Here is a 24,653-nt window from a genome sequence, read left to right on the forward strand (position 1 = left end):
ACAAGAACTCTGAACCTGGCTCAGTAGGAAGTACTTGGTGGCAGCTAGGCTGTGTCTGTGTACTTTTTGTACAGCTGCTTGAAAAATGGGGGCGTTTTATCCAATATGCCTGAAATCTGCCAGAACTAATGGCTTGCTAACAGGATGTTTGTAGATTTCATGCCACGTGCATTGTAAAACAACAAAGTTAGAGGCAGCAGAAGGCTGCCTGAGTCTCCCACTGAAACAAGTGGGGGAAATGGGGGGAAATAAATGAACCAAAAATGAGTGGGAAATAAACTTCAAAATTAATGAGAAAAACTCCACACACACAAACACCGCTTTTTGCACACGCATACCAATCCCCAGTTTCAAATACCAGTCAATTCTGACAATATCTCCAGGACCCCACACAGAATGAGAAAGAAAGGAGTCCAATATTCTGTGGTTTCTTTGGACTACAAATCCTGAAATATTCAATCCTGGAGGATAATAGCTTGAAGAAAATGTCCCAGAAGCACAAGATCAGCTGCCAGATTCACTGTTAGTCGACTGCCGTGTGCACAGGGAGGTGAGCCAAGTGCTTAAGACAGAAACTGATGGGAGGGGGATATTTTAAAAATTTGGATGAAACGATCACAGGCAGCCAATCCACTGGAAACTGGCAAGTTCTTGCTCAGACTGATCCAACACTCTCTTTTAAAATGTTTCTCAATGTATGGAAAATGCTTGATTTGGGTAAACATTTAAAGCCTGGTTCTTCTGCCCCCACCCTCCAAGGAAAACGTTGGAGACAGCTGCTTAGAATCAGGCTATTGGCTTTAAGAAATGGAAGAAAGGGCATCTCCCCAACAGCGAACTCAAGATTGATTTGTGCTGAAATTGGACTTGCAAGCACGGCATGTGCAGCCCAAGCTGTCTTGCACTTGGACTGACTTCGAGGGCCATGATGCTGCTTGAACCAAGGAGCGGGGTTCTGCAGTTTTCTTCCGGTGAGGCTGCTGTCAGCAGGAAAAGGAACAAAGCCAATCTTGACTGTTCCCTCTGTCCTCATGCCCTGTCATCTAAATCCGGAGGGCACCAGACTTGGGAACAACTGCTATAGTTTGTTCACCAAGTCTTCGCTATGTTCTTTGTTTAAATTGTGTTAATTTTGCTGCCTATGCATCTAAAACAGTGGTTCCCTAAGTGGATGGTAGCCCCCCCGAAGTGGGGACGGGAACGGGCAGTGGGATTCCCTAGCTAGGGGGTTGTTAAGAGCAGTAGTGTAGCGTGGGTTGTCAGCACCCGGGGCAAGGCAAGTAATTTGTGCCCCCTAACCTGTGGATTTGCGCCCCCTAACCCTAACCCCCAGATGTTGCAGCCGGGCCCCCCTGCACCCCCCACACTACGCCACTGGTTAAGAAGTGATGGGGTGGCAGGCAAGAACTGGAGGTATAAATGACTCTCAGACTTTGACAAGCTGCTATCACTAAATAAACTTCATCAGTTTTGTTAAATTGACTAAACTAAATAGTTTTAACTGGATTTTCAATAAATGTGCACTTAACTGTTACTGTTTTGAATGTTATTATTCAGAAACTGCTGTTTCTGAATAATGCTTATTACAGGGTATGGTAGGGGACGCTGGGGATCGTGGCCTGAAAAAGATTGGGAACTACTGGTTGTATTGCAGCCCCATTGAGAGCATAGCTGTCAACGTTTTCCCTTTTTTAAGGGAAATTCCCTTATTCTGAATAGGATTCCTCGCAAGAAAAGGGAAAAGTTGACAGCTATGATTGAGAGCTCTGGTAGAAATAGCCAGGATATTTTGACTTTTGAAAAGTAACTAATAGAACCTCACTTTCCCAAAAGAGCCTCTGACAAACCACTTCTTCTCAGCAAGCACAATGCAAGAGGTCCCGGCAAAATGGGACCTAAATAACGCTCAGTATTTCTGCAGAGAGCTTTCATAGTGCTCAAAGCACGTCTTCACAAAACATAGTCTTACGATCTCACAGTTTTGATGATGCAGAACTGGAAAAAGAATCAGATGAACAAAGGAGCAAAAGTTTACGAGATAACACAGCAAGGCACTTGGTTCAATTTATAACAGTTTCCCAGCCGTCAGAAAACCAGACGCTTAGGCAAGCAAGCCCTCCATCAAAATATTTGCTAATGTAACAACCATGCATAAAAATATCGTTTCTTTGCAAACCCATCTTAGAGATGTGAAATTTTATGAATGGTTCAGTAAAGCTGGATGAGAAAACAAATAAATGGACTGAGAAGAGGCTGGAACGTGTAATGATGCTACTGAGAGGAAGAGAATGAAAGAACACTATCGAACAACCAAGAATCAAAGCACAGAGAGAAAGGTCAGCAGAACATCATGACCTTTAATAGTCTACTCCTCCCCTGCCCAATTCCGGCGTGTGCATTTTATTTTAGCTGAGCTGAATGCACAAAAGGGTGCGACTATAAGCATTACACACACACACACACACACACACACACAGGCTTTGTACCTGTGGCTGATTTTGAGACAAGAAGACAAGGAGGCCACTCTCTGGCCTGATCTTTGCAATCATATCGCCAGCTTGCTGCAGCATCCGGATTGCTCAGCTCATTGTATTTTACAGGCTGCTTTTGAGCATCATGTTTACCCTGCAGGAAAGCAGCGGTGACTCACCCCGTGATATTCTAGTGGCATTATCCATTCATTCAGCAATATATTTGGGGATGATGAACCAGAGGAGGTGTGCTGGGGTGCTATTCAGCACAAGGACATAAAAGACAGAGAGAGAAGGAGAGAGATGGGTAACCTGTGGCTTTGAAGTTCTTCTTTGAACTTGCATTCCCATCAACTCCATCTAGAATTCTTAATAGTCCGGGTGATGGGAGTTACAGTTCAGAAAATCTGAATGGATATGGGTTTCCCCATATTTGGAAGAGGAATTTTTGAAGTTTGATGCCCAATTATTCATGAACCAAGCTTCTCCCAATGGGCCTAGCACTCTTTTAGGTGAGGCTGGTGCCAAAGGAGCCTCTCTCTCTCTCTCTCTCTCTCTCTCTCTCTCTCCTCTCCTCTCCTCTCCTCTCCTCTTGTTTTAATGCTGCACTTAGTTGTTCCTCGTCTCTCTCATACCACTCTCCCCTACAATTATAACACTTTATTCCAAGTCCATGGGAAAGAAAGAGAGAATCTATCCCTTTAAAGATCTTTCATCAGCTCCTGGTGCCTAAGGCAGCAGCTGTGCTGATTAAAACACTTCCTGACACTGCAAAGGTGGAGAGGCACAGTGATGGGTTTGCATGGTTGCCTTCATCATCCAAATATTGTACTCCATGCTCTCTCCATTGGCCCGATTCAGAACAAGGCAGCTCCTGGCATTTGTACCCCTATTACAATGGCAGTGAATATATTTGCAATTGACTCTTAAAAATTATTCCACGTTGCTTTTCCAATTGCCAGGAAAAGACAGCAAGGGTGGTACTTAACACCTGCCAAACTAGCGAAAATGTTTAAAAGAGAAAAAGGCAAATGTTGGAAATACAATGAAGTAGAGGGATCTTTTTTTCCACATGTGGTGGTTCTGTAAAGTAATCAGGGAATTATGGAAAGTAATTTACAATGATAAACACAAACACAAACACAAACACACACACACACACACACACACACACACACACACACCTTCCCAATAAAGCCTGAGACATTCCTCTTGGGAATGGTAACAGAAGTCCCTTTTAAAAAAAAAATTATTATTCTATGCCACCACTGAAGCTAGAATCTTTTTATTTATTTATTTATATTTTTATTTTCAAAGCAAAATTACAACAAAAATTACAGACATTGAATCCGAAATAAAACAGTACAAACAAGAAAAAAAGAACACAAAAGAAAAAAGAACAAAACAAAAACAAAAAACAAAAACACACATCTACAAATAAAACCATATCATCATTCTAATCTAGTCATTACATACATATACACATATTGACTTCCTTCCTTTGTTCTAAGACCTCAAATTTTTTACTCTTTCTAAGTTGTTGTGTATAATGTATATTACTTCTAACTTTATACTTTTTACACCATTTTTCTCTTTCTTTAACCCTGCAAAGCATCATTCATTACATACCAATATGCTTACTCCAGAACAATGTTTTTTCATATATTCTTTAGCACATCCCCATTCTTTTAATAATTTTTGGTCCGACTGTCCCCTTATGAATGCTGTGAGTCTTGCCAGATTTATATACAGTGGTACCTCTGGTTACGTACTTAATTCGTTCCGGAGGTCCATTTTTAACCTGAAACTGTTCTTAACCTGAAGCACCACTTTAGCTAATGGGACCTCCTGCTACTGCCGCGCCGCTGGAGCACGATTTCTGTTCTCATCCTGAAGCAAAGTTCTTAACCTGAGGTACTATTTCTGGGTTAGCAGAGTCTGTAACGTGAAGTGTATGTAACCTGAAGCGTATGTAACCTGAGGTACCACTGTATTCAGTTTTATTTGCCATTCTTTCATTGATGGAATTTTTCTCCCTTTCCAATTTTTTGCTATGAACATCTTGGCAGCTGTTGTTGCATAGAGGAATACTTTCCTTTGATTGTCAGGAATATAGTTTGTGATTATACCTAAAAGGAATGCCTCCAGTTTTTTACTAAAAGATATTTTAAACATCTTTTTGATTTCTTCATATATTTCATTCCAAAATTGTTTAATAGGTCAGCATTCCCACCACATGTGAAACATTGTTCCTATTTCTTTCTTGCATCTCCAACAGGTAAAGGTAAAGGTAAAGGTACCCCTGCCCGTACGGGCCAGTCTTGACAGACTCTGGGGTTGTGTGCCCATCTCACTTAAGAGGCCAGGGGCCAGCGCTGTCCGAAGACACTTCCGGGTCACGTGGCCAGCATGACATCGCTGCTCTGGCGAGCCAGAGCCGCACACGGAAACGCCGTTTACCTTCCCGCTGGTAAGCGGTCCCTATTTATCTACTTGCACCCGGGGGTGCTTTCGAACTGCTAGGTTGGCAGGCGCTGGGACCGAGCAGCGGGAGCGCACCCCACCGCAGGGATTCGAACCGCCGACCTTTCGATCAGCAAGTCCTAGGCGCTGAGGCTTTAACCCACAGCGCCACCTGCGTCCCTCTCTCCAACAGGTATTTGATTTTAATTTGTAAATTTTAGCCAATTTTACCAGAGTTAAGTACCATTGGTACACCATTTCCATCAAATTTTCTCTGATTGTGTAACATGCCGTAAATTTAATATCACTTTTCCATAATTTCTCCTATTGGTCCAGCCGAATTGCATAACCTATATCGCATGCCCATTTAGTCATAACTTCTTTTACTTCATCCTTTAACTCCCATTCTAATAATAAATTATAAATTTTGGATATACTCTTTTTCGAGTTTTGTAATAAAACTTTTTGTAGTTTTGATTCTTCTTTTTCAAATCCTATTGCTTTGTCCTGATTAAATATTTGGGCAATTTGATGATATTGTAACCATGTGGTGCAGTATTGGGTCACCTCTTCGTATAGTCTTAATTTTAATTGGCCCTGTTCCTCCTTTAGGAGCTGCTGGTATGTCACCAATCTTCCTGTCATGTTTTTCTTTTTGACTGATATTACTTCTAACGGTGAAACCCACCATGGGGTTTTCGGTTCTAACAACCTTCTATGTCTCACCCAGACCTTATATAACGAATTTCTAATTACATGACTTAGAAATTCTTTATGCACCGCCACTTTGTTGTAAATTAGATAGGCATGCCAGCCGTATCTGTTCTTCCACCCCTATAAGTCTAAAATGTCATTATTATCTAATGTAATCCAGTCTCTGATCCAACTAAAACATGCCGCATCATAGTATATTCTCAGGTCTGGGAGTCCAAAGCCACCCTGTTCTTTTATGTCTGTTAATAATTTATGTTTGATCCATGGCTTTTTGCCTTGCCATATAAATTTTGTTAGGTCCATTTTCCATTTTTAAAAACATTCATCTTTGCCTATTATGGGGATCATTTGGAAAAGGAACAGGAATTTTGGTAAGATATTCATTTTAATAGCTGAAATTCTAACCCAGAGTGTTAAATTCAATCTTGTCCAAATTCCTATTTCTCTGAAGCTAGAATCCTATTGGATTTTATTGGCACAAAAGTGGAGAACAAGTACCCACTAAGGAAGAGTGGCAGTTTAAAATGCTCGAATATGCTGAATTGGCAGGCATAACAAATAGGATAAGAAATATATGTTAAAGAATATAAGGAGGATTGGGTAACATTTGTTGAATTTTTAAAGAACCAGTATAAACAAGTAAATAACCCAGCAGCTCTTGAGTAAATTCAGCAGAATAGGAGCTAATAGAAATTAACAGAGGAAGAAATTTGAAGATTAACAATTTGGGATACGCAATTTAGTAGAAAAATTAAAAAAAAAAAAACAGGAAAAGGGTGGAAGGGGAGTCACTAGGTATTTAGTTGTATGTCGTGATTGGTATGAAAGGGGGGAGGGGATGTGGGATGCACATCTGTATTAAAAATGTAAATAAATATTATATATAGTGGTACCTTGGTACTCAAACGCTGTGGTTCCCAAACACCAAAAACCCAGAAGTAACCGTTTTGGTTTTTGAATGTTTTTCGGAAGCCGAACGTCCGATGTGGTTGTCGCCTATTGTTTCCAGGACGCCTGCACCAACCAGAAGCTGTGCCTTGCTTTTCAAACATTTCAGAAGTCAAATGGACTTCCGGAACAGATTAAGTTTGGCGCTTTTGTTTTCGCTATTTATTTTGTTTTTCAGGCTTTTCCGGTTAATTTGTTTTTGTGACTGTGTGGAACCCAGTTCAGCTACTGATTGATTTGATTGTGTGACTGCGGAAATGGATAAAAAGCACCCCCCCTCCAAACAATGATTATCATCAGTGCATGTAAGAAATTTTTTATTTTTATCATCTAAGATACTGTCTTATTTTATAGTACAATACATTGATTATTGCTTTCATTTTATGGATCAATGGTCTCGTTAGTAAAATTCATGTTAAATTGCTGTTTTATTAGGAGTTGTTTTTAAAAGGCTGGAACTGATTAATCAGTTTTGCATTACTTTCTATGGGAAAGTGTCCCTTGGTTTTGGAACGAATTTCCCGAACGGATTAAGTTTGAGAACTAAGGTACCACTGTATATATGTTTCAAAAAGAGAGCAAGGATCCTTTCCTTGGCCTTCACAAGAACATACAAGTGTAATATTTACTAGATCCTTGTGCTGATCCTTAGCACTACATTAGCTGGAAGCCAGGCTCCAGATTTGGCCTAACCAGCACAAAATAAGAGTAGAGCCATCACTTATTGTGGATCTTCCTCTGTGCATGTACTAGATCCACATGGGATCTACTACTGTAGCTATTGTGGTCTGCTGAGACTCATTTATTTTAGACTTTTCAAACTGCAGCAGCAAAATATGAGCCATATAAGCAAAATATCTATTGCCTATTCTCATGCCTAGATTTGTTGTAATGACATGGAGTTTTGTGGGCTAGAACCTAATGAAGTGGACCCTGGGTCCATAAAAGCATCTTCTGCAATAAATCTCTTTGTCTTTAAGGTGCCATGAGATTCTTTCTCATTTTTATTGTACCTTAAGGAACATCTGGAGCAGATAAAAGGTTGGATTTCCCCCCAGTCCTGAACTAAATAGGACTAAACAGATAGACACTCACACATGTTTAATTATGCATTGGTCTCTGAGAAACCGAAATATAAAAGGTTGTGTATTCAAGGTTGTATAACAGTCGGTTGCAAAGGATGGACATGTTTTTAAGCTTTATACAAACACAACCACCCACCTATCCCTTTTGATTGTTGACCATCACCTAGTGATGATAAAAACCCAAAGGGTTGCATCCAACCAAGTTCTACACAGAGTAAATCTACTGAAATCAACGGGCTTAAGATAGTTCTCTCCATTAATTTCAATAACCAATAACCTTGGAGACAACCCATTAAATATGTTTTCAATCAAAGTTCTCCAATGCGCTGAGCCTGCTCTATGCTTTGCCAACAGCCGCAGTCAGCAGTTCCATCTAGCTTGGCTTAGAACGGTTTTTCAAAAGTGGGCTGGCAGCTCCTGATTGTTCTGATCTTCCTTGTTCAGTTATTTAGAGGGACACTCAGCCAGCATTTAAAGCCACTGTTTAGAGTTGTCCACATCTTGTTTAAATTCATCAGACAACTCAGCAAGTGTGAAAGAACACTTGATGCAGCAAAGCAGAGCCCAGGGGCTCAGGGATCCTAGTTGCTGTCTGCAGATGGAGGGTGTCAAGCTGATGATAAAAATATGTCAGCATTGCTTGGCTGGGTAGGAAGTTACAGGAACCATTGTCTTACTGCTTTTGCTGTGGAGGACATGAGCACTAGGATAATGGATTCAACTGTCAGGATAAACATTTGCAGGAAGGGACTGAAGCCAGTTTGGTATTCTGAAGAGGCAGGGACCTGTGAGGACTACAACTGTCATCACTCCTGACCATTCACCAGGTTATCTGGGGGCTGATGGGACCTGCAGTCCAATAACATCTGGAGAGACACAGGTCTCCTAGTTCTGGAGCAGAATGTTGGAACAAATCCTAGTGTATCTCATTGGGTGGTCTTGGACCGGTTCTGATTCAGGGTTGGGGAGCCTGTGGGCCTCCAGACATTGCTGGACTCCCAACTCCCAGGAGCCCTGGCCAGCATTGCCAATGGTCAAGGAGGATGAGAGTTGCTGGCCACCAACATCTGGAGGGCCACAAGTTCGCCAACACTGGAGGTAGAGCATGGCTGTTAGTAGCCACTGATATCCTCCTCTGTGAATTTGTCTAATCCTCTTTTGAAGCCATCCAAGTCAGCTGCTAATCACTACGTCTTGTGGGAGTGAATTCCATAGTTCAACTATGCGCTGTGGATGACATACGACACGGCCTTGTCCTGAGTCAGAAGCATGCCAGGCCACATAGCAAGCCTCTCTGGATTGTGAAGCATCTTTCAAAATTACTTTGTGAAATGGCAAGGAAGGAGGGAGGGAAGGAGCTGCTGTTCAAATGGGGAAAGTGGAAAAAAAAATCCTGTGAAACATACCTAAGCCCTCGGGTGTGTCTAAAAAGCTCTTTGGATCTTAGCCTAATGCTAAAGAAAGTTCCTGCAGTAGCTCCGATCTTGTACTGCAGGGCTTTTGTGAAAAGGATGCAGCCCCAAAGAGACAAGTGTGTGTGGGGAGGGAGTCTCTGTTCCACACATTTTGACATTTCCTTTGAAGGGAGGAGAGGGGAAAAGGACATCTCTCTCTGAGGGAGCATGAGAGCAGCTGCCCACACCATTTTGTGTTTCTTTTCCTGCTGTTTTAGATGTGGCAGACATTTTGTGTCATCCTCCCACATCCCCCCCCACGACTGCCATTTTGTGACTGAAGACCACAGCACTTCCTCAAAACTACAAATGTGCCCACTGGCCCCCAAAGGTTTGGAGACCCCTTCACTTCATATGCACAGAACCACACAGGGGATTGATGTGAGCTGGGAACTCTGGCACAGAGGGTGTGAGGCATGTTGAAGTAAGAGTAGCAAAATCTCAGCTAAGAAACTCAAATTGTATATATGACTGATACCCTTCTTTGGAAATTAAGTCCATGTCCAAACTTTAACATTTAAAACTTTACTTGCAGAAACATATAGAGGAATTACAACATATTTATGGCCACATGCTACTCCGAGTCTTACAGTCTCTTCTTCTAATTTCCAAACAACTGTATTTTCCTCTCTTTCCAGAGCTCAGCACTCAGCCTTCTGTATCTCAATTAGGCCATGCCTTGCAGCTCCTATGAGAGATTTCCACTTTTACCTTCTCCTGCAATTTTGCTGTCTTTCTTTCAAGCAGAGAAGAAATACTCCAACACTCTATTCAACTTAGCAGTGTTCACAGTGGATCTTAAAACACAGTCATCTTGCTTCACATAAAATGAAGTCTCTCCTTCACTAGATATCTCCCCTGTGACCAATGTTAGCCAATCACATGAGAACTACTAGAGAACTCCCTAGAATTCAGTTACCAACTAATCAAATGTAAACACATAGTGATGCATACAAGCATTTACAATTTCAGTGACTTAACATGGCAGGCACAACGTTCCTCTGTGTCGGCAAGTAAGTAGTTGATGGTGCGGGGAGGGGGGCAAATTTTTGGCTGCTCTGAACAAAATACATTAGAGGCCTGGTCTGCTTTTCTGTGGCAGCACCCTCTCTTCAATGTGGAAACAGAAAGTGTGACCACAGCGAACAAGGAGCTCATCAGAATGAAAGCAATCCGGGAGTATAAACCATTTGCCCAGTGCAAATAACTGTCCTCAGGTGTTTACACAGCCAGATCACTGGGGCTGTTCATTCATGAATACATGAATGGCTGTGTAAGCTATCTGGGAGGCAGGGCAGTGTGGCTGAGAGGAGGCCAGGCCAATGTTGGGTTCAAGCAAGGCTTTCTTTTGCTAGAAAAAGAGGTGCCAGAACTTGCTGAGCTTTTTTTTAGGGAGAGGACTTCTCTTCTTCAACCACTTTCCCCAGCACCGTGAAAAGAGGTTCCTGTGAGTTCCAGCTTAGAAAAAGCCATGGGTTCAAGACTGACTCCTTTTTTTTCATGCAGAGGAAAGTTCTGGTTTTCAAAAGAATCCAGCACCAGACATTTCCAGTGGTTAGTTCCCAATCCCAATATTCAGCTCTTACTTACAGTCAAAGGGTTAATAGTAATGCCCTCAAAAGGTGAGCATCTGGCTGCTGTTTCAGGGTGCCAGGTTGGTGTAGACCATACAGTATATGGCGGGGTGGGGAACCTCTAGCACCAGGCCAAGCCATGCCCACCTGCCAATCACTTGGCATTGTATATGACACCATGCTTCGGCAGGTAAAAGGAGCTTCTGAAGCACCAATGGGTCACCTGATGGTTAGAACTTCAAAGTGCAGCACAGGGGGCCCCAGGGCTGCACTTTGAAGCCCCAACCATCAACTTTCCATTCAGAATGCCCCAGGTTTAATATATGGCATGGCATCCCCAGTGAAAAGGTTCTCATGGAACAGGGCTTAGAAAGACGACGCCTGAATTTCTGGAGAGTTGTCATCGGGATTGACAGGTGGACCAATGCTCTAAACTCACTATAGAGCAGTTTCACATGCCATTCATCTGGAGAAGACCTTGGTGCAGATTAATTTCCACCCAGGTTTTTAAAATCATAATTCCAACAGTATGTTGGTAAATCATGAAGCTCAGAAACTCATAGTGACAGCTCATCCATGTCCCCAAGGAGAGTCCAAAGATACAGGCAGCTGTGTTGATTCATTATATATTAATACCAACAACCAGAAGTACATAGCATAAGGCCCATTTTATTATTATTAGCTGTCAAGTGTAGGAACCAGACCATTGATCCATCTAGTTCAGTATGATGACTATCAGCAGCTCTCCAGGGTTTCAGGCAGAGAACATTCCCAGCCCCACCTGGAGATATCTGTAGGAAACCCCTATTCCTATCCCAGAGTTACAATTCCCAGAGTGCTTTAAAAATCACTCTGTCTTTAGGCTGAAAATTGTAGCTCTGAGGGGGAACAGGGGTGTCTCCTACCAACTATCAGCACCTGTGACCAATTACACCTCCCATAATTCTTTGGGGGAAGCCGCAACTGTTTGAAGTGGCATCATAGTGCTTTAAATGTCTGGTGTGAATGTCTCTATCACTGAGATCCAATTTGCACAGTGAGCACAAGGGGTATTGCATTCCCATTTACGCATCGCTTCCCCCACCCGCCTGTGGCATTTGATACAAACTGTTGAAGACAGCAACTGTGATCCAACAGATAATGTACTAGGCTTGGACCCAGGAGTCTGGATTTACTATCCTGCTCCATCCAATAACCCACTGGATGGCTTTGGGCAAACCATTATCTCCTGGTTCCTTCACAACCCTCTTCCATGCCCTCTGGTAAGACGGGACCACTAATGCCTCTCTTCATGAGGCTTTGGGGATTTTAACGCTCTTTTGAGCACTAAAAATAAAATAGAAATTATTAATAATAAATAAGTGAAATGACAGCTACATTTGGTCTTCTTTTTCCTGGGAAGGAGGGGTTTTAAGAAAGCATACTTAATGCATCGTCAAAACACATTAAGGCCAGAACCATGTAAGGCCAGGAGTCTAGTATCCAACTTCCCAAACTAACTGAACCCCACAATATTGTGGTTTTGTTTTACAACGCTTTTAAATGGGTGATAAGAATGAGAGCTTGGTTTTAAAAATGGTGGTGGTTGGGAGCACTTTGGGCATGCTTCAAACTACCCCCACAGGCAGCGGCCAGAAGGGAGTTGTGATACAGAGGAGGAGGAGCATGGAGCATCATAGCCTAGCTGTATTTTCCAGCACAGCAGCAGTGATGCCATCTACTGGAGTGCCAGGACCATTGATGGATCCTACTTGCTTTGGCAATGGAAAGCAGGGCTAATGAGTCTTTCAAGTTTGCTTAGAACTTGAAAGATTCATTATCCCTGCCTGTGAGAGATTAGCACAGAAGAAGTCAGAGAATTGAGAAAATATCCAAGCCCTACTTTTATTTGACAGAGTTCCTACTTCAAATAGCAGTTCAAGTTCTTTACAAGATGTTTTGCAGTTCTGGTTGAAAGATCAAGGTTGTGTTTCAGCTGATGGAAGGTATCTCACTTAAGTTTTACAGAAGGAACCTGGGCAATCAAAAGGGAGCACTGCTGAGTTCAAGAGAGCTCATTGCCAGAGAACAATGAATAGGATTGCAGCCATACTGGTCCCAATAGCCTATGTGTTATCCTATGTGCTGCTTCTCTTTGGTATGTGTGTAATGGTTTGACACAGCTCCTTGGTTGCTCTCCTTGAGGGCGTGGCAAAGGCTCTCAGGTTAAGCTCCTGTGCTTCAGAATCTACCTCTTCACCACTGGAGGGGAGCCAAGAGCTATGTCCAGGAGCTAGAGCTAATCTATGCTCCTGCAGAGTTATCTCAATTTTGTTTAATTCATGTTTGCATTGGGAAGAAAAAGCAGATTAAGAAATGAAGCGTGCATGTGCCGCGCCCCGTGCACGCGCACGCGCGCGCACACACACAGACACACAATCATCAGGGGAAGCCAGAACATGCACTGCTCCAGCAAAACCAGCCTGGGTTACAGCAAAGTCTGTTCCTTGCTGGGAGGCCCAATCAGTGACCTTAAACCAGCCTGCAGCTTAAACTCATCCACCTGGAATGTGTCAAAGTGCTGGGTCAACCGTTTCCCCCCTCAAATAAGGCCTTTGAGAAACAATTCCAGTTTGCACCTACAGTGGTACCTCAGGTTACATACGCTTCCGGTTACAAACTCCGCTAACCCAGAAATAATGCTTCAGGTTAAGAACTTTGCTTCAGGATGAGAACAGAAATCATGCTCTGGAGGTGTGGTGGCAGCAGGAGGCTCCATTAGCTAAAGTGGTGCTTCAGGTTAAGAACAGTTTCAGGTTAAGAACGGACCTCCAGAACGAATTAAATATTTAACCCGAGGTACCAGTATATTGTGCACAGGAACAAAGGAACCTAAGAACATAAGATCAGGCCAACAGTCTGTCCAGTCCAACCTCCTGTTCTCACAGTGGCCAACCAGATGCCTATGGGAAACATGCAAGCAGGATTCAAGCACAAGAGCATCTCTCCCCTCCTGTGCTGTAAAGTGGAGGTCAGAGGCAGAAGCGTAGCAACGAAAACTAGACAGGCGCCAAGATCCAAGACAGCAACCAGCAAAAGAGAGCAGGTGTGTAGGGAAGAAGAGAATAAGAAGAGTTTGGATTTGATATCCCGCTTTATCACTACCCGAAGGAGTCTCAAAGCGGCTAACATTCTCCTTTCCCTTCCTCCCCCACAACAAACACTCTGTGAGGTGAGTGGGGCTGAGAGACTTCAGAGAAGTGTGACTAGCCCAAGGTCACCCAGCAGCTGCATGTGGAGGAGCGGGGACGCGAACCCGGTTCACCAGATCACGAGTCCACCGCTCTGAACCACTACACCATAGGGAGGAGTCTTGCAGCAGAGAGGGAGGGAGGACTCTTGCAACAGAGACAGGTTACTCTGGCTGAAGGAGAAGCTCTGATGAGGCCTGGGCAACCAGGATGGGCCCGTGCCAACATGTAGGCAGGGCGATGCAGGAAGGTGCTTTCTGTTGAGCTCAGTACTGTCTGCGCTGAATGGCAGCAGCTCCTCAAGGGTCTTCTCCAGCCCTGCCTGGAGAGCCAGGGACTGAACCTGGGGCCTCCTGCATGCAAAGCAGGTGCTGTGCTCTCTGAGCTATGGCCTTGCTAGATGCAGCCCTCAGGCCACAAAGCTGAGTCTCGCAGGTTTCCTATAGAAACCAAGCTGGTGGCACAGGACCTAAGGAGCTGGAGCCTGCTTGCTGAGAGCCCCGGTTTGAAACATCTTCCCACTGGTGGAAGCATCCACAACTCAGGCTGGCAGCTGCCCTCAGAGAGCAAGACCTCAGGGAAGCATGTGCTGTCGTTGTGCGATCGATCGATCGATCAGTCAGTCGATAGATGATAGATATTTGCATCAGACACTAGTCACTGCATTTTGTGTACAAAAGTACAAGCAAATAGTAAACAACTAAACAGATAAAATTGCCAAACTAAGTTAAAATATATACAATTTAAAACACAAAGACCACTGTGTGCTATATATGTATGAGCTTTGGGTGGTGTATGTGTGTGTGGTGTGCCTATTATTTGTTAGATGCCTTGAGAATCATTTCATTAAAAGAAGGAATATAAACCTCCAAAGTTGTGTGTGTAAACTGGCCCTCTGACCAACAAATACTTGCTTACCCCGTGGTAATTTATTTTGCTATAGAGCTTGATGTATCTGAGGAGAAATGGTTTTGTTGTACCCCAGGGAGCTCAGGACAGAGGCTATTTCCTCTCACTGCATAAGAAAAGGAAAGTGGAAATAAAACAGTGTTTTATTACAAGAGCACCAAAGCAACTGGGGGGAGAGAGCCTCAGTGGGCACGTAGACATTTATTGGAGCAAATGGAGGCAATTGAGTTGAGAAAGAGCAGCATTCTTAGGTGCATTAAGTCAAATGATGTGGTATAAAGGAGAAAATATTTTAAAATAATGGTAGTTATTTTGTCAGTTTATGATTCTTTTAAACCCTTCCTATTTAGGCAACATGAATGCACAAGGAGATGATCTGCAAGTTAAAGCCTAGAGCGGCCAAGAAAGGAAGAGGAAATGTGTCACCAAAAAGATGATACAGATTTGCATAATGTTTGCAGTTGCTAATTTAAAGGGACGGATGCCACTTTGGAGAGAATTACTGACTTAAATAGACATGCAATACATTTTACCATGGGTGGGAAGATGATGGCCAGCTGGCCTGTGTGCATGCGCAGCCTGCCGTCCAGGGGCCGGACAACTTGAAGCCCCGCCCCCTGCCCTCCTCCCTTATTGTGTTTTTTTTTTACCAAGAAATCTTTAATAAAAATATTAAGGAGGAGGAGGAGGAGGAGGAGGAGTAAAGGGAAAAGGTGTTGCAATGGAGGAGGGCAAGGGAAAGACAACTCCTGGCACTCATTCTTTCTTGCTACAGAACTAAAAGATTTCTCTGCTTTTCTCCTTTTTCTCTAGGGTGGTGTGTTAAGCGGTCACCCTAAACAGAAACAGGTCCCCCGCCCTTAGAGGAAATGGACTGATCAGAACCAGTCTATGACATCAGCTCAGAATCCCAACCTCACTTGGCAGTTGAGACCCAGCCTTGGCTCAACAGCTCTTGGGTAGCTTACCTGCAACAGAATCGGAAAAACTGGTGCCTAAATTTATTCTTAAAATCACAACATATTGGACAGTGAGAAAGCGGGAGTGACAATCAGCAAAGTCTGAAGATCAATGGGTGCGAAAATGGTAAGAGGACCAACAGGCAGCCCCCCAGAAGAGGAAGGCGAAAGCAAGGAGACCCCGAGACCATGTTGTACAGATCTACTAAGTCCTGAATGGCTGCAGGAAAAGGAAGAAGAAGAGGGGTCTCTCTACAAGAGCAGCCTGGCATCATCCCGGAAGATAATAGCAGCAAAGGGCTGCCCCACAATAATTCACCTGCAGATGCTGTGGAGGGGCTGTGGCCCCCGTCTGGCGACAACAAAGAAAAACACCTGGAGCCCAAAGTGAATGAGGCCAGTGTGAAAAAGAATATTAAGAAGACCCCCTCATGCCTTGGCCTCCGTTCCCTGGTCTCTAGGGACCAGAAGGTCTTCAAAAAAGCACCACTACCTGAACCTAGCACCAGCAGGAGCAGGGCGCAATCAAAGAAGAGGCTGCTGGGCATAAGGCTAAGGCACTGGATATGCCGGCACAGCGGCCGCGTGTGTCACGGCTAAAAAGTGGGCACTCCCCGTAAAAAGAGTGCTTGTGTTTCCTTAGGTTCCCTTAGATTCCCTCCCAGCTATGAATCTTTTCTGGCGGGGGGGGGGGGTCAGAAATACAGCCTGCTCTGGGTCGGGGCAGATGCTACTAAGCCACGCCCCCAGGCTCACAGTCTCCTAAGAAGCCTTCCCTCCTCGCTGCTCCAACCCGAACTCCCCTCATCCTGCGCCTGGGCGATTCTTGCTCTCCTCCCTTATGGTTCTTTAACTAGACTTGGGACTGGACAGCTCTTCAAGCTGACAACTGTTTCAAAGAGAGGACTGACAGCTCTTCAGTTAGGGGACTGTGCACTGCAAAGTAGGGGACACACCATAATAATACAGTAATATGGTTTCCAGACAGGGATGTCTACTTGAATAAAATACTGAGGCAGGGCAGACAAGCCCAACCTCACATAACTGATCACAAGACAAACAACTGATTGCCATGTCCATCAATTTTGGCCCCGCCCCCCGGCCCCCTCAAATATGTTAAGAGATCTTGGCCCCTAGGTGTTGGCTCATATGTTTCCAGACTCTTTATAAAATTGTCTGCCCTCCTCTGCACACGTTCCAGCTTTTTAATATCCTTCTTAAATTGTGGCAGAACTGGATACAGGACTCCAGGTGGGGTTTGACCAACGCAGAATAGAGTGAGACTATTATTTCCCTTGATCTGGATACTAGACTTCTTTCTTTGCACCCTCCCTTGTTTTTTTGCTGCTGCATCACACTGTTGGCTTATGTTAGGCTTGTAGTCTATAAGACCCCTAGTTCCTTCTCACATGTACTGCTGTCAAGCCAGGTGTTCCGCATCCTGTATTCCTGAATCTGATTATACCTGCCTATGTGCTGAACCTACTGTCCCTACTGAAATTCCTTTTGTTAATTTTGCCAGTAGAACTGCAGCTACCCTGAGTTGCAGCCAACATGGCCAGAGGTCAGGGACTGATGGAAATTGGAGCAACCTCTTCAAACCCACAGATCCTCCTCCCTTCATGGAGAGTATTTGCATCACAAACAATATTATCAGTTACAGATAGGTAGCCGTGTTGGTCTGCCATAGTCAAAACAAAAAATTTTTTTTCCTTCCAGTAGCACCTTAAAGAAAAACTAAGTTAGTTCTTGGTATCTGAAGAAGTGTGCATGCACACAAAAGCTCATACCAAGAACTAACTTAGTTGGTCTTTAAGCTGCTACTGGAAGGAAAAAATTTTTTTTGTTTAAACAATGTTAACAATAAAGAATAAGATGAAATGAAGTCAGGAAGCTCTTTTCCAAAAAACAAGTGAGCAAATGGAGGCAGCTCCTTTTCCCTGCCGTTCCATGATTAATAGATTCTGTGATTCATCATCATAATAGGCTGGTGATCAAAATTGCCCACCTCTGGCAGACACACCATCTAATAAACATTCGCTGCAAATTTCACTCTGATATCCATTTCCTGCTGTGATAATAAAGAGTGACTTGCTTGGAAAACAGCATCCTTTTACATTCTGGATGCCACATATATCAGCCTCCCATGGGGGCTCCTGCAGTCGTCAATGTGGTGAAACAGCAAGGCTTGGAAGCGGAGACAGCAGAACGGCTAGGATTCCAGAACAAAGAACTGCCAGGCAGCGGGGGCACTGCACGACCCCACTGGGAAATAGGAGGCAAGGACAAAGGAAAGAAGACCACTGGAAGGGGAGAAGGGTTTGCTGTCCACTTTGTTTATCTTTAGCTCCCTGCCTCAGCTGTGGCAATTGCCTACCCAAAGTACGTGCGCATGGGCTGCTTAGATTCCGGCTCTTGGAACATTTGCTGCATCAGATGCTAATCTCCATTTTAGCGGTGTGATCTTCTGCCATTGCCTGGCTTCTCATCAGGCTTTCCTTTTCTTAGTTATTCCCTCATGCAGTTGTATGCACTTGGCCGAAGCACCTATTTAAGCTCCTAAGATCATTGGCTTCATATCAGAAAGCAATTTACGATGTTCTTCGGCAAAATAGGGAGCTCACTGGATCCTGCAGAACAGATGGCAGGGAGTGTTTCTCCAGGATAGCCTTGAATTCCTAATATTGCCTACGGGTCTCTGTTAGGATCTCAGTGATTCTGCAGACCAAGAATTGCATGTCAGTATTAAAGCCTCAGCGCCTAGGACTTGCCGATCGAAAGGTCGGCGGTTCGAATCCCTGCGGCGGGGTGCGCTCCCGCTGCTCGGTCCCAGCGCCTGCCAACCTAGCAGTTCGAAAGCACCTCCGGGTGCAAGTAGATAAATAGGGACGCTTACCAGCGGGAAGGTAAACGGCGTTTCCGTGTGCGACTCTGGCTCGCCAGAGCAGCGATGTCACGCTGGCCACGTGACCCGGAAGTGTCTCCGGACAGCGCTGGCCCCTGGCCTCTTAAGTGAGATGGGCGCACAACCCCAGAGTCTGTCAAGACTGGCCCGTACGGGCAGGGGTACCTTTACCTTTACCTTTTTATTTCACAATAGTGCCGTAATTGTCGGTTGATCTCTCTCTCTCCCTCCCCCCCTCTCTCTCTCACACACAAAACATTGATGTGATTTAAACAACTGTTGCTGAAATTATGATGACTCCAATAAACTGCTTCTACTCAGAAATGGCAGTGCAAAAAAAATCTCCCTGTGCCTGTCCAATCAATGCTGCACAGCTCTCCTGATTTCCTATCAGCAGAATATGTCATGACTTAACAAGCTTCATTGTGTATAGCAGTGGTGGTGAACATCTGAGCCCTGGGCCAAAATAATCCTGGCAATTTGGTCCACAAGGCTGCTTTCCACAAAACCTTGTCCACAATGTGGGACAGGTAGGGGCACGGCTGGGCCAGCTGCACGGCCACTGAGCTACAGCCTCTCCTTGACAAGCCCAATAACAACCCAGAGAGTTTCATGGCTGAGTGGGAATTTGCACCCAGGACGCAGGTGACGCTGTGGGTTTAAACCACAGAGCCTAGGACTTGCCGATCAGAAGGTCGGTGGTTCGAATCCCCGCGAGAGGTTGAGCTCCCGTTGCTCGGTCCCTGCTCCTGCCAACCTAGCAGTTCGAAAGCACGTCAAAGTGCAAGTAGATAAATAGGTACCGCTCTGGCGGGAAGGTAAATGGTGTTTCCGTGTGCTGCTCTGGTTCGCCAGAAGTGGCTTAGTCATGCTGGCAACATGACCCGGAAGCTGTACGCCGGCTCCGTCAGCCAATAAAGCGAGATGAGTGCTGCAACCCCAGAGTCAGTCAGGGGTCCCTTTACCTTTACCTTTAATTTATTAGCAGCTTGCCCTCGACGTATGTGGAGTTTGCAGAGGCTATGCAATAATAGTCTAGTGGGATCAGCTGACTGGAAACCGTCCGGTTTACGATGAGTCCATGTGGTGTAATGGTTAGAGTGCTGGGCTAGGATCTGGAGGCCAGGCTTCAAATCACTGGGAGACCTTGGGCCAGTCACTGTCCCTTAGCCTTGCCTGCCTCACAAAGCTGTTGTGAGGACAAAATGGGGAGGAGGAGAACTTTGGAAACATGGAATGTAAATGTGGTGATGGACTCCGTAGTCGAAGCTCATCAGACAAGCTCTGAGTTAAACATCTTCAGGCTAATTAGTTTTGCCTTATTGTCAACAGGCTGTGCCAGTGAAAGTCAATGCAGAGACTATTTGCCTGAATTGGCCCATAAAGTTGTGATGATTCAGCAGTCTTGCCAAAAGAATCCGACTGGGCTTTTTCTTAATCTTCCCAGTAATTGCTTGCCTTTCTCTTCTTAATGCTAGTGCCTTGCACTGTGATACATCTGCGGCCTTGTACTGAGGAATGCCAACTTCTTTGCGGAGCAGCCTTGAAGTTTTCTTCCTAAAAAATGCTGAAGGGCATGTCTCTTGTGCATTACTGACCAGCTTGGCTTTACAGCAATCTTTGTATTGTCACAGTGACTCACAAAACTCAGGACCTCAAGCTCCCACCTTGCTCCCACAGGGAGCTCCTAACTCTTCCCCTGGCTCGGCCTTCCTTGGCCTATAAGGTACTCTCAATATTGTTCTTTTCCTTCCATTGCATTGCTGTCTTGTCAATGTACTTTTCTGCCAGTCAGCACATGACTTCCTCGGTCCTGGGTAAATGCACAAATCTCTGCCAAACCTTTTCAGTTCTTACTTACAACACCTGCTACTGAGCATTTCCTGCTAAGGTTAAGCCTCCTTTTTCTCTCTCACCTTCAACCTGCAATTGGTATTAAGATCTGCAGTTAAAAAGCTTGGAGCTTGATTTCTATCTACAGGCTTATCTTTACTGCGAACAGTACACTTCCCAAGTGCATTAATATATCTAGACAGAGGATAGCCGAGGGTAAAGATTATATTGATGAAGCCTTGGTCCTATTGAAATCAAGATGTTGTTTTTTTTTAACCTTAATTCCAGTAGCAGGAGCAGAGAAGTGACCAAACATATGGGAATTTTTTTTGTTAGTTTTTTCATCCTTACAATATAACTGCATTAACTTATTTAATTTCTGTTTGGATAAGCAGCAAACTTTCAGTTTCACACATCTGCATGTCACGTTAGGTTTTTAAAGGCCTGAAAAGTTTTTAAATATTGCTACTTTTCCAGGATGTCTAAAAGTAAAGGCTCTTGCATCATTTTCTCCATTTGCAAGACAATCCCACTTCAGCCACACCCACATTCATAGTTTGGCTGCATCCACTTTGACCTGAGGGCCTAGACTAGAGGATTAGCCATAGGCCTGAGAAACGTTAGCCGCCTGTTACCTAAAGACATGGCATGAGAGGGGAAACAGACAAGGAAGAAAGAGGAAAACAGAAAACTCAGGTACCATTTCTTTGAGTTGCAATTACAAACTGAATTGGAAACAGTTCAGGGCCAGGAGGAGTCTGATGGAGAAGGGGAGGTGGGCTTTCAGCGGAGGTGATAGAAGGGACCCTGCTCCGCAACTGCTCCATCTCTGCAATTCTATTCACAGGATAATGGCTTCTGAAAAGCATGGCAGAGCACCTGCAGGAGGAGTAATGAGTCCACACCTGCTTCTGCACCAAAGAACACCTGAGGCTAAACATAACAGCAGGTGAATAACAACGCTGGAATAAAAAGTGCAAGAGCAAAAGACTACGGCGTATTGGACAACAGCAAACTAACTTCAGACAAGTTAATTTTTAAATGTTCTGACAAATAGGGGTCATGTATGCAGAATGAAGTTCTTGTTATGGTTTTCTTTTCTTTTTTCTTTTCTTTTCTTTTCTGTATGGCTAGCTCTTGGTTGCGGTGGCATTTTCTGCTAAGGTGTCTTGTGTGTTGATGCTGTGTTCCTTTGAAGGATGCCTCCTCTATACTGTAACTATAATATGCAGTGCTTTTTTCTAAGAAAACCTTTAGGGTTATTCTCATTTTGACTCAGGAAAATCACCATTTTATAGTTCAAATCGGGAAAAATAAATATAGTAAATGGACAAAAATACAAGGATTCACAAAATGTTTAGAGGTATGCGTACCCCTGTGTACCCACCCAGGAAAAAAGCACTGATAATATGTCTTCAGTGCAGCAAACACTCTTTTGTCGTTATACAGGTGTAAACTGAGGATGGCATAAATGCACTGATTTGGTTCACAGTTTCTGGGAAGGGCTCAGACCAGGAAGCAAAACGTTCAACTTAAGCACCTCTTAAGTTACACCCAGCTGCACTGCAGCCACACACTGACCCTCTTCCTCCTTCGAGCACAGACACACCCCTTGTTTTTCTCTCGGACTGTTTGCGAATAATAAAGACACATAACAATCACTGTGAAAGTGAACCCTGTTCTCTTCTCCTGTAGTGGAGATCAATTTCACTGAATTATATAAGAGTGAATAGGGAGCTTCACGGCGATCAGGTTTTAGGGTGGCATCAAATAACACTGGGAACTGATCCACTGAAAACCTTTGGTCCCCTGCCTGCTTGCAAATCCCTATTACTCCTGAGGTGAGTGCTGGTCACTAGCCAAACTAAGGCCATGTTTCATTTCACGTATACTTTTTTTGTGTTTTTCCCTGTCTTTGCTGGAGTTGCTGTTAAAGTGAACTGATCTTTTTCTTTCAAGGAGATCAGGGCTCTTGCACTTTTAATAGCTGTGGAGACAACAAGAATTCATCAACAGAAGCTTTTTGAATCCCTTCCTGATGAATTGTCCCTGCTCACAATGCCATCTTCTATTAACAAAATGCCCTGTCCCCCCCCCTTTAATCTGGTCAATCTAGTACTAGGGATGGTCAGTAGGGAGACTGGGGGCTGCAATGGTGGCTGGTGCTCAATAGGACTGGAAGGGTGGGAAGTTGGGAGGTCAACAGTAGGGGGAGCCAGAACAAATGGCTGGAGAAGCTAGAGCCAATGACAGGTGGAGCTAACTCATTCTACTTCTGTCCCCATCCTCGAGTGCTACCAAGGCAGCACTGAAACTAAGAGGTATCTCAAACAGGAGTCACTCCAGGATCGTTGAGATATGGAACTTTACACAAAAGCAAATACTTACCTGGTAAGGAAACACAAGGTTGTTGTTGTTTTTTAAAAAAACTTGGTCTCTTTGTAAAACATCTGCAGGGGGTTGAAGGTCCATGTTTGTTTTCCCAGCAAGTAAGAGTCTCCTTTGGAGTGATCAGAGTTAATGCAATCTCTGGAATAATATGTATTCCTGATGGTAAGTCTTCACCACTTGGCCATGAAGCGCTCTGCCCTTATTATCAGCTCCCTATGCAAAGCAGCTTCAGGACTGCTCCATTGGGACAGTTCCCCCTGCTGCCCCTTGCCAATCTTCTTTCTCCCATGTGGACACATGAAAAACAGTTTAGAAGACAGAGCATAGGGGAAAAAGGGGACAAGCCAAAATATCATCAGCGAATACACTTGACAAAGGTCCCATATTTCATCCTCTCTGGGATACTTAGCATATTTGGCCATGAGAGTGCTCTAGCAAGCTGCTCCCATGTGCAAAGTCAAAACAAGGGGGCTGTTTAGACAATTCTCACTGTTTCCAAGATAGCCCAAAATGCATCAACAAGTCACTTTGGAGATCCTTGCTATGCGCATGGGAAGAAATCTCTATTGATGGAGCCGGCCCGATAACAAATCACTCCATTTCTGCGAGTGATGTTGCTTTGCCTGTGCTGATCTGTTGGACTAATGGGATTGACAGGTTCCTCTTTGCTGCCCCTTGTGCAAAGGCTCTTTGACATCCCCCAACAATGCAGAGTTGCGGTGAGCAAAGCTGAATGACCTTTCCTTCCGGATTGCAAAGGGCAAGAGCCTAGTCACAGCAAAAAACAAAACAAAACAAAAACATTCACTGACTTAAGAATTTGAAGTCATTTCCAAGTTGAGTGTTCTGGGCTCCAAGCAATGGACTCCCTCCCACCCCACCCCCCTTGTTCCATGTATTGCATTTCCTTTGTCAACAAACCTAATTGTCTTTTCTAAAAACGATATTAATCTGACACATCCTAGGGATAGCTAAACCCTCGGTGTCCTCTCTCCCCCCCCCACTTTCCCTTCACTATGTATCTCCAAGAACATTTCCTTTTAATTCCTTTTTAAGAGCCTTATCTCCAAGGCCGGAGAAGGGGAACCCTCCAGGTCTCCTTATCCAGTCCTCAAGATTTGCACTTGGCAACATCCACTTCTCTGCCTAGACTCCTCTCTGGCCCTACTCTGAACCCTCTTTGTGTGCTTTTGCCTGGCCGGAACGGGATGATCTTCCTGTTTTCTTGCATGGATGGAGGCTGGAGGGAGTGGTGTGTGCATGTGTGTGGATTTCACAAGGCTGCAATGTAGCCTGCTGTGCAAAGCGGGTGTCACACCTGTGGCTCCACCCAACTTTACCCTCTGGCCCTGCCCACCACTGGCATTTGGCCTCCAAAAGGCAAAAGTGGCCCCTTGGACTGAAAAAGGACTTCCCATGACTGGTCTTGACATTAAACAAACAAAACCTGTATTTATTTGGTACTAGGGGCAGGGGGCAGAACAGAGACATTTATTGTACAGTACTCTATGATTAAGGTAGTCCCCAGAATGAATTGGGTTATTTAAAACCTGCTTTAAGTGCCAGCTGTTTTAATATTTAATAGATGGAGATTGTTTTCCTGCCCTGTGGCAGTTTTGATAGCTTTAAGCTTCTCGAACTTTTAATTCAAATGACAATCATGCATAAATAACAGATGCAAAATAGCCGTGGCTGTCTTCCCTCCAGCGTGGTGTTG

The 24,653-nt window shown here is 44.3% G+C and overlaps 2 long non-coding RNA genes across 2 annotated transcripts in view; both read right to left on the reverse strand.

The window, feature by feature from the left end:
- The window catches only part of LOC310832755, a 119,956-nt gene that overhangs the window by 82,996 nt on the left and 12,307 nt on the right, over positions 1-24,653 (reverse strand). The gene's annotated exons all lie outside the window — the stretch shown is intronic.
- Positions 20,905-23,069, reverse strand: LOC310832734. The gene is made up of 2 exons (XR_014558383.1): positions 22,934-23,069; positions 20,905-22,532 (listed from the first exon to the last, which is right to left on the reverse strand). It is a non-coding gene; the product is annotated as an uncharacterized lncRNA (long non-coding RNA).

Source organism: Podarcis gaigeae, assembly GCF_964106915.1.
Source record: "Podarcis gaigeae genome assembly, chromosome: 15".
Lineage (NCBI taxonomy): Eukaryota > Metazoa > Chordata > Lepidosauria > Squamata > Lacertidae > Podarcis > Podarcis gaigeae.